This window comes from Lissotriton helveticus, chromosome 3_1 (assembly GCF_964261635.1).
Source record: "Lissotriton helveticus chromosome 3_1, aLisHel1.1, whole genome shotgun sequence".
In the NCBI taxonomy this organism is placed as follows: domain Eukaryota; kingdom Metazoa; phylum Chordata; class Amphibia; order Caudata; family Salamandridae; genus Lissotriton; species Lissotriton helveticus.
Window position 1 is genome coordinate 59,488,044 of NC_136061.1, and position 19,716 is coordinate 59,507,759.

Sequence of the window (19,716 nt, forward strand, 5' to 3'; positions counted from 1 at the left end):
GACACATCTGCCGTCCCTAGTGTGGTTTTTTAAATCTAAAACTCCAACAGGCACCTGAATGTTCTACAAAACTGGAACGTTTAGACAGTTACAAAGCAGTTACAAATAGTTACAAAGTAAAAAAAAAATTCTTTTTATTGAACCAGATCAAAAGACAGTACATTGTAGCGCATATATGCATGTGGACAGTACAATTTGTGAACCTCACAGGTGGAACCTATATGGGGAGGTAAGAAAGGTTTAAGCATCACAGGGATAAACATAACGTTAAGTTAGCAGTTCTGTTAAGTGCCCGGGTGGAAGTTCCTCGGCAGGGATATTGCTTTATTCCGCCGAGAAGATTGACCCATTTCATGGGCTCCATGGCTCCTTATGCTGTTCTGTATGTAATCCATGGAGACCAGATTTTTCCCATTTTTTCACAGTCCCCCTACACTTGTACACCACCTCCTCTGCCCCCCTGGCACCAATCTAAGTAATTTTCCCAAACTGCTGCTGACTGGGGAAGGGGTGCTCCCCAACATGGGGCAATATTTTGTTTAGCGTTCCCGCCAGCAAGGCCAACCAAATTTTAGTATGTTGTGGCCAGTCTCTCTTACTCTGGTTCATCAGGAGGAGCCACTTGGCGTCCATCGGAACTTCCGTTCCCACCAACCCGATGTCGTTACTTTTTGCCAGAATGGATCAATCTTGGGGGCATTCCCATAAAATATGAAAAAAGGTACCCTCCTGTTGGCAACACCTGGCACAACATGCGGATGGCTCCCTACCCCATTTGTGGAGGAGTGTCCGTGACTAGTACGAGCAGTGAAGTATCTTAAGTTGTATCAACACAAACCAAATTTTTCTGGGGCTCTGTAAGGCCTCCGTCCAGTCATCGTCCTCTATGTTACCCAGGTTATCCACCCAACCTTTGCAGAGGGAGACCAACGGATCCAGCGCATTATTAATTAGTTTCCGGTATACCGTTGACGTTTCTTTGGGATGGGGTCTACTAGAAGCCTGTTCTCTAATGAGGAGTGAACGGGGTGGCCATGTCTTGTATATATCGCTGCTAGGAATGTACGAGCTTCAAGTATGGTAAGCTCTAGGCCGGCGCAAGACTATACTCCTGCTGCAGGCCTCGAAGGAGAGGGGCTTAGCGTCCCTCCAAACTTCTCTGAGGTGCTCAATTCCCACTAAGTTCCCGCCCCTCAATCCCTCCAGTGTGGCCACGTCTCGTAGCTGGTCGACCAGCCACAAGGGCGTCATGTCTGTCAGTCACCCCCGCCACCCCAGAAACGTATTTGCCTCGAACCAACATGACAGAACTGCTGTTGTGTGTGCTGGCCACTTTGGGCACAGCCTGCAATCATATAGGAGCAGTTCGTAGTTTTCATTCGGCATGGCTAAATAGTTACAAAGTTGAGGTTTGTACCGTAAGCGTTTCTCCAGGCCTAGGTAGTCCCCTCTGATCACCCGAGGGTTACAAGACACCATATAAACCCTCAGTATGTGTTTTATCCTGTAAATGGGGTGGAACGTGATTCTGGAACGTCACTTTTTCTGACCTTGTGATGGCGATAGGGGCTTCGCCTTTTTCACCACGCAGTGTTAAGCCTGTTAACAAGGCTTAACTCCGCCTTGAGAATAAGTCCCCCATATCCAGTATTGAGGTATCTTTCATAGATTCACATGCTTGAATCATTCCACGTTGTCGAAGTGGGAATCACACGGTAATATAAATAAAGCAGTATTTAATAACTTTCTTAGGCTATCATGGAGGCAACCATGAGGTTAATAGCCCATCCACCTCCTTTTCTAAACAAGCATTTGCAATGCAATAGGTCTCGCATTAGGAAAGTTTGAGCTATTGGTATTGTAAATGGCAAAGTTTTTATTTATGTTTTTTTTTTTAAATAGCTAAATTAATAGCTTTGTCATTTACAATGCCAATAGTTATAACTTTCGCAAAGTCAGCCGCGTCAGCAGCATAACACTAGATGATTCAAGTTAAGTCCTGAGTCCAGGCTCACTCAACAAAAGCAAAGACTGCCCAGTCCTGTTGAAAATTCCAGCCTGCAAGTACCACCACTGCGGCAGCATTTCACTCGCTGCGACTCTACAGGTCATTACAAAAACGTGCCATATATTTTACCACTGTTATAGAATGTTATGCAAAGGTCAGCCATACCCCGGCATTGAAATGAGCAGTATGCGCCCTGCGGCGCTCATAAATAATTCCACTGTGAAGATGCCTTTGTAAAGCGCCATCCCTTCCTACCCGTGTGTAATTAAAAGTTAATTAGAAAGATAAGGTGTTTACCAGCAGACTGGTCCTGCTAATAGGGACACTCCCCCCGGGTAGCCGCAGTTATGAAGTACAGCTGTAGCCTAGATCAATCGTTTCCAGACACCTCGAAAATAAGAGGGAACAAAGCCACAAGAGATTTGGTAGGCTGAGGTTGTGAAAAAACACTTGGGCTATTGGTATTGTAAATGGCAAAGTTTTTATTTATGTGTTGTTTTTGAAAATAGCGAAATTAATAGCTTTGTCATTTACAATGCCAATAGTTATAACTTTCGCAAATGTGATACCTATAGCATTTGTAATGCAATATGTTTTGTATTTACATGACTTAGATGTATTGCTATTACAAATAATAATGGCGTTTAATTTTTTTAAATAACTAATACTTAAATAAAAGTGTTTGTAATTTACGAACTCAGCATCAATTTCTGTTAATTACAGCCTTGTCAGCACCGTGATTATTCAAAGTGCTCAAGCAAATGTTAATGAGTCCTTATTTGCATATTTATTTTTTCCTTTGTTGAAATGTCATTGATTATTACATTTGGATGCATTACCAGCGAGACCCAAAAAAGAGCAGCGAGAAATTGAATGGTTCGGATTCAAGTTTGGTGAAACATTACACGTAGCACAAGTGCAGCATGGCCAGCAGCGGTACAAGGCGACAGGTTTTGCTCATGCACAAAGAACTGGTACAAGTGTGAACAGCCAGGAGCAGCGAACACACACATGCACACTGCCCCTTACATAGCAGTAAATCAGAATTGTTCATAAGTATCAGCACACGCCATACCACAAACAAGCCACGAGGCATCAACTCTGCCCATCCCACTCTGTGTGCGTACTCCCAACAATCCTCGTGCCCGATACTACTTAGTAGTACGCAACCAGAACTGTAATCGCCCACATTTCACAGACACCCCCGGCCTTCTGACTCCCAGCCTCAGGCACAACTCGCTACTGTGCTGCTGTTCTGCTTTGTTTGAGGCCTGCCCCCGGGGCCAGGAGGAGCACCACCGGGAGCCAGCGGGACGCAAACAGGAGGACCGGACACAACACTGCCGGGACGAAAGCTCTGGTATATTGGCTAGAGTATATGGCCATTTTGGATTTTTCTTTTTCTAAATAAAGGACCATAGCCGTGCTATGATTAATCCGAAGGGTATTTCCCAACGCACTGATGGGAGAGAGGGTGTGGCCTAAAGGCCTGAACTGTTGTCTTTGGACCTGGGGAACCAGGTTCGAGTCTTGGCGTCAGCCCAACATACTGTGATTCCGGACAAAAACATACCGTGATTCCAGACAAATTACGTAATATTCCCGTGCCTAACAGAATTAATGTATTAAAGCAACTGGTGCTCATGGAGAGCGCTCAATACCTTCGGGTCAAGTTCACACTATATAAATCTGCAACAAAAAAAACATAAAATGTGTAATGTAACTTGTGCTCATGTCCAATTGACACATTTTTGGTCCAAACTAATGTAATAATTTCATCTTTGGTGTGCTAAAGTGCAACCACATCAAAATGTGAAAAAATGGGAAGGTTCCCCTCTGCAGAAAACTGAGGGTTTTTTCAGTATTTCCAATCCGTTTTTTAGTTCATTATCAGCCAGATGTCCTATGAAGGCAAAGAAAAGTCAACGTGCCAATGAAGCCATGGTGGCCAGTGTGCTAAGGCAGCACACCCATCTGCAGACAATACAATACCAACAAATACCAGGGCACGTTAAACAAGCAGGACCCTTCTGGCTTGGTGTAATTCCATCACGTTCATAAGAGGGATAGATCGAATTATATGAATTACACTTTGTTTTGATATTTAGAGTCAGTCCCAAAAGTAAAGCATTGCGTTCTTTATTACACTATATTTAAACAGTTGTTCCAAATATCTTACTATGCCGGAGTCGTTTTTCCCCCTTTCGAGTACCGCCGGCCTGCGACCAGGAAGTCAGACAGGCCGGCGCGACAACCGGAAACAAGAAGTAGGAGGGCGGGAGCCTACCCCGCCTCCCACGGAAGAGCCGCGATTGTTTGGAGCACCGGAGCAGGCAGGAGCCTACCCTGCGCCCCGGTGCTGAAGGAGGGAAGAAGAGTCCTGCTGCCGGGCCCTGCAGCTGAGGAGAGCCGCCGCACCAAGGAAGCCGGTGAGTGGGTTGCTGAGCTGCGAGGGCGGGACGGGGGGGGGGCATGTGTGTGCGCGTGCGGGGGGGCTGTGTATGTGTGTGTGCGTGCGTGCGTGTGTGTGTATGTGTCTTGGAGTGCGTGTGTGTGACTGTGGGGGAGGGGGTGTGTGTGTGAGCGAGTGTCTGTCTGTATGCGCGCGCATGTGTACGGCGCGGGACGCGACGTGCGCGTTTGCGCACACAAATCCAGGCAAAAGCTCGTACCACCCTCTTGTCCGTCCTTCCCCCGTAACAGATAACTATACGTCTCCAGCTGGACACATGCATCCTTTGGATGCATTACCAGCGAGACCCAAAAAGGCCAAAACCTAAACACAAACAATCAGTAACCAGCACCATCTAGGACCTTCCCAATAGAAGATGAATCCCTCAGATTTTCATCGTACGTCGTGTGTTAAAGGAGTCTCCCTGAGCTCTGCTCAGTTCTTCAACAATTTTCTCAGATAAGTCACAGTCATTGCTTTATAGACAGTGTCTGATAAGAAGGGACTATTTTGACCTTGTAAATCCTGTGGGAAGAAAAGGGTGCATATTGATGGTACCCACAAAGATTGCATCTATTGCCTCTATCCCTGCCATAAGGTAAAACAATGTAAAAACTGCTGCACCTTTTATACTAAGACTCTTAAAGACAGAGAGGGCAGGCTTTAATTGTGTCTGAAGAAAAATCAAGGAGCGTCATCAAATGAGGAGAGCGACACTTCCTCTAAATCCTATAAGAGGCTTAGGTCGCCTGAGGGTCAGCCTGGAGAGGGCAGGAAACCTCCTAAAACCTCTCATTTGATTAGAGAATCTCGAAAAAAAGGAGAAAGAGCCTAAGGTCAATGCAGAGATAGATATGCCTCATTCTTCTGGGACTTCGAAGGAAAAATCTGAGTCTTCAGGACATTCCAGACGCAAATCCGGCCACAAATCCTCATTGGCGTCAGTCTCACTGTCGACACCTATCACTTCAGCGACGTCGATGATGACTACTCTTTGGTCGACGGCCTCAGGAACAAAGTTATTATCATTGACGATGCTGTCGACGAGAACTCCTCCGTCGACTAAGATTTCACCATCGACGAAGACTTCACCACGGACTAAGGCTCCACCGTCGACGAAGGCTCCACCGTCGACGGCGACTCCATTGTCGACGGCACCATCATCAACGAAACCTCCACCGTTGATGACAGCTCCACCGTTGACGATGACATCTATGATGATTTTGCCGGTGACAAGATTTTCGGGTAGTCAACGGGCCCGTCCACTCCGCTTCCATTCACAAAACTATTACAAATGCAATCCACACCATCTAGATTGTCCAGACCGCCACTGCACCCTGATTTTTAAATGCCAAAGAATTCACCTTTGCTTCCTAGTCACCTACTAGAAGTAGAGGAAACTGAAGTTGATGGAACTAAATGTCAAGTGTCAGGAGGAGGTTGAGGACTATTCTGACGAGGAACAGTACTATCAACACCATCCAGTTCCTCCAACACAGTATCATCATGTCAGATATTATGAACAGCCAAGACAGGAACCTGCTCTCTGCCTTCGTCTCTAATTCAAGACTTACAGGCTATGCTAGTGGACTACAAAAAGAGGTTCCCACCCCAAGAGGAGCATGTTGCGGTGCCACCTCCTCCACCTGTAGCACCACTGACGCCACCACTGCCTCCTGCTACGCCTAGGGTGACTCCACATCCCATAATTCCTATGCTGCCTAGAGATGACCCAACCTCTTCTGAAGATGAGCCTGATGAGGGAGAAATTTCTGTTCCTCCTCCACCCGCGGATGAATGGGATGACTATGTGGTACCGACACCGTCCTCTCCTCGTCCTTTGGACTCACCTCCGGAGGATATTGGAGGTTTTCATAACCTGATGGACAGGGCTACGTCCAGATTTCATCTGTCCACAATTGTCAAGCAATCGGATTGCTTTCTTTATGACTTTAAAGAGCAATCAAGAAAATCAATAAGATCGATACCCATTATAGATTATATCTGGTAGGAAGGACATAAAGTAATGAAGATTCCGGCCTCTGTGGTGCCAGTACTGCCAAGACTTGACAAGAATACAGGGCACCGAGGATTTCCCTGCATGTCTTACAGATCATCCCAAACCGGACTCTGTGATTTCCCAAGCGGCCCAGAGGAGATCAAGAAATCTGTCCACTCCCATCGCGTCTCAACAGGATAAAGAGGGTTGCCGTTTGTACTCCATTGGGATAAGATTCTCCTCAATATCTGCAATCTCTATCAGAGCATCTAATGCACTAGCCATTCTGGGCCGCTACGATCGGCAAATGTGGTCCGCTATAGGAGCCAGGAGTGAGCTTAGTCCAGAGGAAAGCAAAGAGGAATTTAATAAGGTCCTGGCAGAGGGAGAGCGCACAGCGGACAAAATTATAGACTGTGCTATGGATATAACCACTACAGGCTTTCACTAACTAGCTGGTGCAGCTGTTTTAAGACGCCAAGGATGGCTTAGGGCAACGTCCTTTCACCCCGGATGTACAGTCAAAAATACTCTACATGGCGTATGATGGAAATCGTCTATTCGGAAAACACATAGACAAAGCTTTCCTGGCAATAAAGACAGACACAGATACTGCCAGAGAGTTAGGTACCCTACAGTACTGTAAAGTGCCCTTTCGGGAGCACGATGTTGTGACTTTTTCCGCAATAGAGGAAATTTCCAGCGCACCCAGAATTACCAATCCTTTCAGCCACAATATCGTCAGGGGTACCAACACCAATCCTATCGACAGCCAACAACAGCTGGTTTCTCCAGGCAGGGTTCTCACAGAAAACCAGCGTCGCAAGCACGTGACTCAGGTCTCAAACAGTGATCACAACAGGGTACCAGCTATGTTTTACTGCCCCTCAACCGGTGCAAACGTTTCCAACCATATCCATCAAGGCCCAATATTACAACAGACAAGTGGGTATTGGACCTCATATCTTATGGCCACACTCTGGAATGTACCCATTTCCCACCAAACACTCTACCCAGGGGATCGCACCCCCTTCGTTCTCACTTACTCAAACAGGAAGCAAAAATTATGCTAGGGAAAGGGGCAATTGAAAGGGTTCTAGTACTTCAGAGAAGGAAAGGCTTATACTCCCGCTTCTACCTTATATGCTCTCCAAATCAGACAGCCGTTTCTTAGGGGGGTCAACTAGAAGGGTTCGTGAGATACAAGCTTTCACCATAAAACATCAGTTGCTTTGCTTTACGGATGAGATGGTTATTTTCAGGACGAATCTGAAATTCATTCCTAAAGGTTCCCTTGCAGTTCCACTTGAACAAACTAGTCATTCTAAGGACTTTTTTCCCCAGATGCTTCTACTCCTGCAGTACGAACTCTCACACTTTAGACTTCAAGAGATGTCTTAACTTCTACCTGCAAAAGACTAAGTTTATTTGCAAGACAGTTCAACTATTCGTAGCTTATGGGCAAGGCCGTCAAGGCACTGCAGTTTCTAAAATTACTATCACAAGATGGATAGCAACCACAATTCAATGTTGCCACAATAAGGCTGGCAAACCATTCTTAATGACAATGAAAGCACACTCCACTCGGGCAGTCTTTACTTCAGCTACCTAGTTCGCTGGTGTGCCACTGGAAAAAATCTGCAGAGCTACAACGTGGAAGACAACACATACGTTCAGGCAGCATTACTGCCTGGAGTCGACACAGTGGGCAGACGCAACCGTAGGACAGGCAGTACTACGTAACTTATTTCAATAAGGTGAGCCTCTGTAGTTTTTCTGTTCTATGGTCAATATCAATAGAGTTTTAAAAACGTGTGTTCTGTGAATTTAGAAACAGTATACTTGTTTAAGATGACAATAGAGATATTTATTGCTCATGCCAACGCCTTTATATACGTTTACTTTGCACAAACACTTTCAAAAAGCATACCTTTTGTGAATACATTTGAAAGTATTATTGACACTACCCGCCATCCACTAAAAGTGCATATAACTGCTTACTATTCTGATTCAAGCATGTGAATCTAAGAAAGATACCCCAATACTGGATAAGAAATAAGTTACTTACCTGTAACTGCAGTTATCCAGTATTGGTATCTTTCATAGATTTATATGCAACCCACCCTCCTCACCGGAACAGCTTCTCTGGCATTACAGTATTATTATCCACACTTGTGCTGGAAAATCTGAGGGATTCAGCCTCTCTTGGGAAGGTTCAAGAGGATGCTGGTTACTGATTGGTTGTGTTTTGGTTTAGTCCTTTTTTAGAAACGGGGATGGATAGGCTATTAAATGTGTGGTTGCCTCCATGATAGCCTATGAACGTTAAAATATTACTGCTTTATTTATATTACCGTGGGACTCCCACTTCGGCGACGTCGAATGATTCAAGCATGTGAATCTATGAAAGATACGAATTCTGGACAACTGCAGTTACAGGTAAGTAACTTATTTCTTTCAAGCTATACTTAGCGTGAAGGAGTGGGCAATGGGTGTTGCGGTGGGCGTTCCACCACACCACCCATTGATTTTTATGCTGCTCATAATTTATATGGGCAGCATAAATGTGGGGCAGGCCAAAATTAAGACCCGTGAAAACCTGCTCTTAAACAGGCGCAATGAGGAGAAATGTTTAATTTCTCCTTGTTTTAGCTGTTTCTATGTGTGCTGTGTTGTGCAGCACTCAAAAAAACAGCAAAAGGCCATTGATTGTTCATGTGCAGGAAGGTGACCCTTCCTGCACAATCAATAAAAAAAGACGTTTTGCAACTTCAATGTATGCTGCATTAAGCAACACACATAGAAGTTTCGAAATGCCATTTCAGATTGTTTATGTACAGGAAAGGACATATTCCTGCACATAAACAATCTTCCCCTACAACACAGGCACCCTTGCACTACAGTGCAAGGGTGTCTGCGTTGGCGCTAGGCAGCTAAAATTAGCACCAGCGCAAGGGGAAACGCAGGGCTGCACCGTACCCTTGTAAATACTCCTTCAAACGTATCCCTGCGTTTTGGAAGTGGCAGAGCGCGGCGTTAAGCCAATGTGGCCACCACTTCCTAGTAAATATGCCCCTCAGTGCTGCTGAACATCAATAAGCGACATCTTCAGGTGGAGTCAGAAGCTGGTGCCCCAGTTCTAATGATCAATGGTGGTCAGAACAGTTTGTGCGGTGGCTGGTCATTAACAATTACCCTGCAGTCATAAATGAACCAATGTGGTCTGACTCTGGGGTTGAACTGATTATATAAGAGGGGAAAACTTGTGGGCGAGCCACTGAATACTGAACTAGCAAGGGAGGCAAAAATTCCCTTGGGGAGGTTCTTCTGTAAGGAATGTTCCCTAAAACTTTATAAATAAATAAATAAATATATAAATATGTGTTGTCACTACCACTCTGGGGAATGTGGATCTAGCCAACAATCTCAGTAAAAGTGGAAAAAGACCTTACATCTCTCTGGATATTAAGACCAACATCCAAATATGGATTCTCTTCCCTTCTGAACTGGAAGGCAGTGAAGACAATTAGGGGAAGGGGTGGAGGCAAGCTCAACTGCAGGAACCTGTGATCACTGTCAACACACTTTTTTCAGAAGACGAACACCCGCTTGGTTAGGTCTTTTTGGAGACCCATGTACAGGAGGGAGGTATATATAATATGAACTCTTTATAGTGACGAGGTGTGTGCTGTGGCGTCAGAGGCTTATTTTTTTTTAATTTTTTTTATATGCACAGAAAGAATGTAACAACAATCACTAAAAATTAAACAGAGCTGAAAAGAGTTCCTTCTGAGTGATCAATATGTCCATAAGATGTTTGTGTACCTCAAAGCTACCCAGTGGTGACAGATGTGCTAACACATATCTACCTTTATTATTGTTTAGTGCACCACAATCCGCATGGCACAGTAGTAAATACCGTAAGATTTTGCTCAGTTAAATTTCAGCAGGTGTGACCTGCCGAAATTTAACGACAGTTGAGGTGTTTTACACATCCAATAATTATTCAATGCATCAAATATAGTCAAATTCGTAATTCCAACCCATGTGTAAACCTTGGTTTTCGCTCTGGTAGGAATTAACCGACCTACTTGTAGTTAGGCCCTAAGTACTTAGTTTACATTGAGACATTGTTTCTCATAGTTAAGTGAAACCAGTATTGTCTGACAAGGATAACAATAGAATGCTTGCTCTTTAAAGCCATGTCTAAATCTATTTCCGGTTGCTGTGTGGCATTCTCGTGTACATTACAGAATCTAAGGACAGGTTCGGATGGAAAGTACAGGGTGGTAAAATGTACTAGTGTGATAACATCAAGGGGGAACCGCCGTCACTCTTTTGGAGTTTATGAAGATAATAAATGCCATTTTGGTAACACATTCTGAAGCAGTACATCTCCATCATTTCGAACTTTCCTGTATTTGGCGAGCTTCTCGAATAGACTTTGCCGCGTGGTTTCACAAATGAGGTTGCCTAGACTGGTAGAGAAGACGACATGGAGAAGATATAATCTAGTATTTAAAGTTCCGAAAATAGATGATATATAATGTAACTATAATTCAATCCTATAATTATTTGCAGTGCGCTGTTGCTTCCCTGCTAAATTCAATTCTATAATTATTTGGAGTGCACCGTTGCTTCTCTGCTAAGTTCAATTCTATAATTATTTGCTGTTCTCTATTGCTTCTCTGCTAAGTTCAATTCTATAATTATTTGAAGTGCTCTGTTGCTTCTCTGCTAAGTTCATATGTATAACTATTTGCTGCTGAAGGATGACATACCCTGATACCGGTCACAGGATGCTTGTTTCTGGTCCTGGGAGGACCTGGCTTGGCAGTTCGGTCTGGACTGTTCCCATAAGGCACAGGGTCAAGACAGATTTGCATATGGCTTGGTTCAAACTGGGGTGGTATAGTTGATAAAAGAAGGATGGATTTAACCCAGATCACTTGACTGGGGAGAATGTTTGAATCATTCAGCATTCCGTCCATCATTTGTTGCAGTTAGACATTTCGGCCTAAGTGGGACGGGTATGCCCAGACGTGGGTCCCTTGCTCACTGTGCCACTGGATTCAAGCTAGCCTGGCTGATGAAGGGTGACATACCTGGAAACCAGTCCCAGCATGCTAATTTCCGGTCCAGGGAAGACCTGGCTTGGCAGTTCAGGGTGCACTGTTCCCATGAGGCACAGGGTCAAGACTGATTTGCATATGGCTGGGTCAAACTGGGGTGGCGTAGTGGGCAAAATAACGATGGATTTAACCCAGATCACTTCACTGGGTGAGAATGTTTGAATCATTTAGCAATCCGTCCATCATTTGTTGCAGTTGCGCTCCTCTGCTAAGTTCCAGTTTATAATTATTTGCAATGCACTGTTGTTTCTCTGTTAAGTTCAATTCTATAATTATTTGCCGTGCTCTGTTGCTTCTCTACCAAGTTCATATGTATAATTATTTGGAGTGCGCTGTTGCTTCTCTGCTAAGTTCAATTCTATAATTATTTGCAGTGCTCAGTAGCTTCTCTGCTAAGTTCAGTTCTATATTTTTTTGCAGTGCTCCGTTGCTTTTGTGCTAAGTTCAGTTCTATAATTATTTGCAGTGCGATGTTGCTTCTCTGGTAAGTTCAATTCTGTAATTATTTGCCGTGCTCTGTTGCTTCTCTGCTAAGTTCATATTTATAATTATTTGCAGTGCTCTGTTGCTTCTCTGCTAAGATCAATTCTACATGTATTTCAGTGTGCCGTTGCTTCTCTTTCTAAGTTCAATTCTATAATTATTTGCAGTGCTCTGTAGCTTCTCTGCTAAGTTCAGTACTATAATTATTTGCCGTGCTCTGTTGCTTCTCTGCTAAGTTCATATTTATAATTATTTGCAGTGCTCTGTTGCTTCTCTGCTAAGATCAATTCTACATTTATTTCAGTGTGCCGTTGCTTCTCTTTCTAAGTTCAATTCTATAATTATTTGCAGTGCTCCGTTGCTTCTCTGCTAAGTTCATATTTATAATTATTTGCAGTGCTCTGTTGCTTCTCTGCTAAGATCAATTCTACATTTATTTCAGTGTGCCGTTGCTTCTCTTTCTAAGTTCAATTCTATAATTATTTGCCGTGCTCTGTTGCTTCTCTGCTAAGTTCATATTTATAATTATTTGCAGTGCTCTGTTGCTTCTCTGCTAAGATCAATTCTACATTTATTTCAGTGTGCCGTTGCTTCTCTTTCTAAGTTCAATTCTATAATTATTTGCAGTGCTCCGTTGCTTCTCTGCTAAGTTCAGTACTATAATTATTTGCAGTGCGATGTTGCTTCTCTGGTAAGTTCAATTCTATAATGATTTGCCGTGCTCTATTGCTTTTCTGCTAAGTTCATATGTATAATTTTTTGGAGTGCACCGTTGCTTCTCTGCTAAGTTCAATTCTATAATTATTTGCAGTGCTCAGTAGCTTCTCTGCTAAGTTCATATGTATAATTATTTGCAGTGTGCTGTTTCTTCTCTGCTAAGTTCAATTCTATATTTATCTGCAGTGCTCATTTGCTTCTCTTCTAAGTTCAATTATACATGTATTTGCCGTGCTCTATTGCTTTTCTGCTAAGTTCATATGTATAATTTTTGGGAGTGCACCGTTGCTTCTCTGCTAAGTTCAATTCTATAATTATTTGCAGTGCTCTGTTGCTTCTTTGCTAAGCTCATATGTTTAATTATTTGCCGTGCTCTGTTGCTTCTCTGCTAAGTTCATATTTATAATTATTTGCAGTGCTCTGTTGCTTCTCTGCTAAGATCAATTCTACATTTATTTCAGTGTGCCGTTGCTTCTCTTTCTAAGTTCAATTCTATAATTATTTGCAGTGCTCCGTTGCTTCTCTGCTAAGTTCAGTACTATAATTATTTGCAGTGCGATGTTGCTTCTCTGGTAAGTTCAATTCTATAATGATTTGCCGTGCTCTATTGCTTTTCTGCTAAGTTCATATGTATAATTATTTGGAGTGCGCCGTTGCTTCTCTGCTAAGTTCAATTCTATAATTATTTGCAGTGCTCTGTTGCTTCTTTGCTAAGCTCATATGTTTAATTATTTGCAGTGCTCTGTTGCTTCTCTGCTAAGTTCATATGTATAATTATTTGCAGTGTGCTGTTTCTTCTCTGCTAAGTTCAATTCTATATTTATCTGCAGTGCTCATTTGCTTCTCTTCTAAGTTCAATTATACATGTATTTGCAGTGCTCCATTGCTTTTCTGCTAAGTTCATATGTATAATTATTTGGAGTGCGCCGTTGCTTCTCTGCTAAGTTCAATTCTATTATTATTGGCAGTGCGATGTTGCTTCTCTGCTAAGTTCAATTCTATAATTATTTGCAGTGCTCTGTTGCTTCTTTGCTAAGCTCATATGTTTAATTATTTGCAGTGCTCTGTTGCTTCTCTGCTAAGCTCATATGTATAATTATTTGCAGTGTGATGTTTCTTCTCTGCTAAGTTCAATTCTATAATTATTTGCAGTGCTCCGTTGCTTCTCTGCTAAGTTCATATTTATAATTATTTGCAGTGCTCTGTTGCTTCTCTGCTAAGATCAATTCTACATTTATTTCAGTGTGCCGTTGCTTCTCTTTCTAAGTTCAATTCTATAATTATTTGCCGTGCTCTCTTGCTTCTCTGCTAAGTTCATATTTATAATTATTTGCAGTGCTCTGTTGCTTCTCTGCTAAGATCAATTCTACATTTATTTCAGTGTGCCGTTGCTTCTCTTTCTAAGTTCAATTCTATAATTATTTGCAGTGCTCCGTTGCTTCTCTGCTAAGTTCAGTACTATAATTATTTGCAGTGCGATGTTGCTTCTCTGGTAAGTTCAATTCTATAATGATTTGCCGTGCTCTATTGCTTTTCTGCTAAGTTCATATGTATAATTATTTGGAGTGCGCCGTTGCTTCTCTGCTAAGTTCAATTCTATAATTATTTGCAGTGCTCTGTTGCTTCTTTGCCAAGCTCATATGTTTAATTATTTGCAGTGCTCTGTTGCTTCTCTGCTAAGTTCATATGTATAATTATTTGCAGTGTGCTGTTTCTTCTCTGCTAAGTTCAATTCTATATTTATCTGCAGTGCTCATTTGCTTCTCTTCTAAGTTCAATTATACATGTATTTGCAGTGCTCTATTGCTTTTCTGCTAAGTTCATATGTATAATTATTTGGAGTGCGCCGTTGCTTCTCTGCTAAGTTCAATTCTATTATTATTGGCAGTGCGATGTTGCTTCTCTGCTAAGTTCAATTCTATAATTATTTGCAGTGCTCTGTTGCTTCTTTGCTAAGCTCATATGTTTAATTATTTGCAGTGCTCTGTTGCTTCTCTGCTAAGCTCATATGTATAATTATTTGCAGTGTGATGTTTCTTCTCTGCTAAGTTCAATTCTATAATTATTTGCAGTGCTCCGTTGCTTCTCTGCTAAGTTCATATTTATAATTATTTGCAGTGCTCTGTTGCTTCTCTGCTAAGATCAATTCTACATTTATTTCAGTGTGCCGTTGCTTCTCTTTCTAAGTTCAATTCTATAATTATTTGCCGTGCTCTGTTGCTTCTCTGCTAAGTTCATATTTATAATTATTTGCAGTGCTCTGTTGCTTCTCTGCTAAGATCAATTCTACATTTATTTCAGTGTGCCGTTGCTTCTCTTTCTAAGTTCAATTCTATAATTATTTGCAGTGCTCCGTTGCTTCTCTGCTAAGTTCAGTACTATAATTATTTGCAGTGCGATGTTGCTTCTCTGGTAAGTTCAATTCTATAATGATTTGCCGTGCTCTATTGCTTTTCTGCTAAGTTCATATGTATAATTATTTGGAGTGCGCCGTTGCTTCTCTGCTAAGTTCAATTCTATTATTATTGGCAGTGCGATGTTGCTTCTCTGCTAAGTTCAATTCTATAATTATTTGCAGTGCTCTGTTGCTTCTTTGCTAAGCTCATATGTTTAATTATTTGCAGTGCTCTGTTGCTTCTCTGCTAAGCTCATATGTATAATTATTTGCAGTGTGATGTTTCTTCTCTGCTAAGTTCAATTCTATAATTATCTGCAGTGCTCAATTGCTTCTCTTCTAAGTTCAATTATACATTTATCTGCTGTGCGCTGTTGCTTCTCTGCTAAGTTCAATTCTATAATTATTTGCAGTGCTCTGTTGCTTCTCTGCTAATTTCAATTCTATAATTATTTGCAGTGCTCTCTTGCTTCTCTGCTAATTTCAATTCTATAATTATTTGCAGTGCGCTGTTTCTTCTCTGCTAAATTGAATTCTATAGTTATTTGCAGTGCTCTGTTGCTTCTCTGCTAAGAATGTATGCATGCCTGTGTTTTCATTGTCTGTGTATCTGCTCGTGTGTAGTGGTTTGTGGACATGGGAGCCTGGCTCTCCCTGTTCTTGCTCTTGCATCTCGCTAACAGTCTTATATTTCTAATGTTCCTACATGGCCCAGTTCCTGGCACTGTTTGCCCCTCCTAGATGTACACGCCTTTCCTTCTTCTCTCTTCCCTTCATTCTTCTGCCGCCAGTTCTCCTTTCCCCTTTCCTCCTTTTCTGGAAGCCACTGTTGGTCAGCTAAAGACTAATGACCTCACTATAGGAAGTATTAATTCCGTACCTACTGAGTTTAATGATATTGTGGTCCCATTAAATTCAGAAGGGCAATTAAAAGGGATTCCTACATGATCCATGAGAAACCTATGTGAAATATGGAATTCATGTATAATGGGTAATTTGAGGTCCAATTCCCCTGATAATTCCTCATTCTCACCAGTTTTTTCCAAATAAAAAGTCTCTGGTGGATACATGACATGTTCCTGATGGGGTTGGTAACAAAGTAATTGCCTGTTACATTGCTGTATTTCCTTTTCTATTATTGTTCCTTCCCCTTTAATTTCCCCTTATACTTTTAACCCTGGCACCTGCCTTGCAGTTAGTTGTGATTTCATTTAGAACTGGAATCCCTATTCATTCTGCTCCTGGATTCGGACTGAGCAGTACTGTGCCCTATACATTAGGCAGATTCTACCTTTTACTGGATTTTTGCTTCTTCTTTCATGGAAACTTTACACTTGCAGCAAGTTACAGCATACCTGCTACTTCTTAGGGCACAGGAGCGGTACAACTTATTTTGGAATTATCAGTTTTGAAATTTCGCTTGAGCGTTAACTTGGTGTGGAACATTTCCGACTATATGTGGTTACTATTGTTTTATTATCCACCATCGTTTTTTCATCGACTACGCAGAGATTTTCGTTACCAAGAAACTGATTTTTACCTCTTTTGGCATCCCCTTTGCTCTACTTCAACTTTTATGTAACCTGCAGTTGCTCCAGCCACGTCATTGTCTAAGCGAGCTAAGCGAGCACCTTGGCTTCAACTTACCTGGTTGTCAAGGGGAGAACAGAAGAAGTGCCCTCGAGATTCCTACTATTCGTTGCCTAGTGAGGACGACGTGAATGGCGCTCTCCGCTTCTGTACCAAGGCGACAAAGGAGTTGCTGTTACCTAAACACGAAGAGACACTTCTTCTCCTTCAACCTTTTCAACGCGACAGCATCATCGTGCATCGTGGTGCATTGACGTGTTTGCGTCACCGCTGTGTGGCACCATTTTGCATTTCTCTATTCAACTGAATGCACACGACTGTGCATAATTTACTCTGAGAATTCCTCTATTTCCGTCAGCGTCGATGCACACGACAGCACATTGATAGTCAATTGCTGATAATAAATTACAGGCAATTAGGATATCGGAACCTACACTAATATTGCTCCAATGCGCACGGCTAACTAAAGGTACTGATGGTTATGTTACTTTATTGTGCACAAATTTCATTTATTAACGACATCTGCACACCACGCTGATGTGCACAGCTACCTGTAATTATTTAAATAATTATTTCTTCTGATATAAATGACTATATAGTGCTCTTATTTTACTGTTGTTATACTGTAATTCCTGTAATTGCATAAGTGGATAGCTAGTATTGATATCTTACCATGCAGTTTGAACCTCCTGTCAAGTTTCTTCAATCTAAAGGTAATCCTCCTATTCTTTGGTCGAGATGGAAGGAGGAATGTTTAACTTATATGAAACCCATTGATGGAGATAGGATGGGAAATGAAAGGTAAAAAAATATTCACCTTTATTGTTTAGGGTCTGAGGGTCAAGCCATTTTCAGAACTCTTCCAGTGGTGCAAGGTGAACTCAGCACTTTTGATGAAGCTCTATTACGTATGGAAACAACTTTTAAGCCCACCACCAGCATAGCTTTGAATAAATATATTTTTTTTATTTTTTTTATAAAGTCTTTTTATTAACAATTCAACAAAGAAAGACATCAGGTGACTTGGCCAATTTCACATTTGTCCAATATACAGATCCATACTTCAAACAATACATACAAGATGGTGGTAAAGGGATCACAGGGACTCATGCGCATCCGCATTTTCCAGACAGATCAGGGGTGTACAGATGTCTCCACTGTACCGATTCCAGTCCGCCCAGACCTTACCCCACTTTTGAGGACAACCTCTTAAAACGTAGACCGACCTCTCTCTGAACATGCAGCAATCCATGTACTCCGCCCACTTTCCCAACCGGGGTGGCTGCCTAGCTCTCCACAGCTGAGCAATGTTACGCTTGGCTACCATACATGCTAACGTTACCTATTGTCTCTTATATACACACACAAATCCGTGGGTTCCCAAACACTTAAAATACACCTACGAGCCTCTGGCCGTAGCTCCACCCCCAGGACATCCCGCAGCCTATTGTGGATCTCTACCCAATAAGCCTGTACCTCCCTACAGTGCCACAAAATATGTATGAAAGTTCCAAGTTCTCCGCACCCCCTGCGACATTCCCCACTCTCTACTCTAACCATTCGAACCAGACGAGGCCCTGTGACATACAAACTGTGAAGAATCTTTAGCTGCACTAATCTGAGCCTCATCTGTATAGCCAGTATACGTGGAATGGAGATCGCCTCCTGCCATTCCTCGTCGTCTAACTCCACCCCATCTGCACTCCATTGTGTCCCAATTAGTACCATGAGTTTTTTTTATATATAAGGAGATGGTCTTCTCTTGGAGTTGACCATCTAACACCCGGTCTTCAAGAGGGGAAGCACCAGAAAGTGGCGTGCCTCTGGGGAGGTGCGTAAGTAGGGTGTGCCTGATCTGGAGATAACGGTAGTGCTCCCTATCATGAATGTGGTATTGCTGCTTGAGGGAATCAAACGTGTGAACTGTGTCTTTCCCCCAGACGTCTTTGATCTGTGTGATCCCAATGAGTTCCCACTTATCGAATCTTTTGGACTTCCATAAACTTCCTAATCTCTCTGAGTTCCATAATGGGGTGGCGAGTGTTAGTTTCCCCTCCCACTTGAGGTGCCTATTGGGCACGTGCCACACCTCTACTGCATGAGCCGTGGGTCTTGCGAGGGGAACCCGGCCAGGTCTGGCATACAGTGCCCTGGTGAAGTCAACCCCGGCACTTGCCAGCGGTCCATAGCATACCCGGGTTCCACTGGGGGTCCGTATATGACGTGATTCACCGCTGCCAACTAGGAGGCCCAGTAATATTTCAATAGGTCCGGCAAATGTATCCCCCCCATCATACCAGGGGAGGGTGAGCTCGGAGAAGGCTATACAGGGCTTACCATCCCAAAGACGCTGTCTCTGGAGGGCCTCTATTTTTCTGAACTAGGACGCCGGTACGGGGTCCATCGCATTCTGGAGCGCTTATAGGAATCGGGGAAGAGCCATCATCTTGAAGAGCACTGCTCTGCCCAGGAGGGAGAGCGGAAGTGCCCGCCATCGCGCCACGTCCCCCTTAAATCGAGCCATAGAGAGCCCAAGTTGTTAGCATATCGTAATTTCGGGTCAAGCGTGACATAAATACCGAGGTACCGAAACCCTATCGGTTCAATTTGTATTGGGCAGGTTTCCGTGATCACCGGCGGATCGCCTCTAAGGACAAAGAGCACTGATTTCGACCAGTTGATTGCAAACCCGGAGTACCTCCCGAATATGGCAGGCACATCCAGAAAACATACCAAGGAGCCCCTTGGATTGGTGAGATAAAGCTGGATATTATCGGCGTATAATGAGATTTTATCCTCCTAATCCAGCGTCCACCGCATTCCTCGGATCTACCGGTCCCACCGAACCCATGCCGTCAACGGCTCCAACGCTAAAGCAAACAGGAGCGGGGACAAGGGGCACCCCTGCCTCGTGTCTCTGCCAAGGGGAAAGCCAGCAGA

The 19,716-nt window shown here is 43.0% G+C and overlaps 1 protein-coding gene and 1 long non-coding RNA gene across 10 annotated transcripts in view; one reads left to right on the forward strand and one right to left on the reverse strand.

The window, feature by feature from the left end:
- LOC144822101 (uncharacterized) overlaps positions 1-19,716 on the forward strand; it is a 1,825,698-nt gene that overhangs the window by 239,651 nt on the left and 1,566,331 nt on the right. For 6 of the 9 annotated variants that reach the window (XR_013608557.1, XR_013608562.1, XR_013608560.1 and 3 more), the window contains exons 2-6: positions 12,012-12,075; positions 12,702-12,765; positions 13,253-13,363; positions 14,220-14,283; positions 15,140-15,203. This is a non-coding gene — a long non-coding RNA (uncharacterized LOC144822101). Of the gene's footprint in view, positions 1-12,011; positions 12,076-12,701; positions 12,766-13,252; positions 13,364-14,219; positions 14,284-15,092; positions 15,204-19,716 lie in introns of all 9 variants that reach the window. The other 3 variants (XR_013608561.1, XR_013608556.1, XR_013608563.1) reach the window with 3 other exon arrangements.
- Positions 1-19,716, reverse strand: part of WNT6 (Wnt family member 6) — a 657,721-nt gene that overhangs the window by 64,141 nt on the left and 573,864 nt on the right. The window lies entirely within an intron of this gene.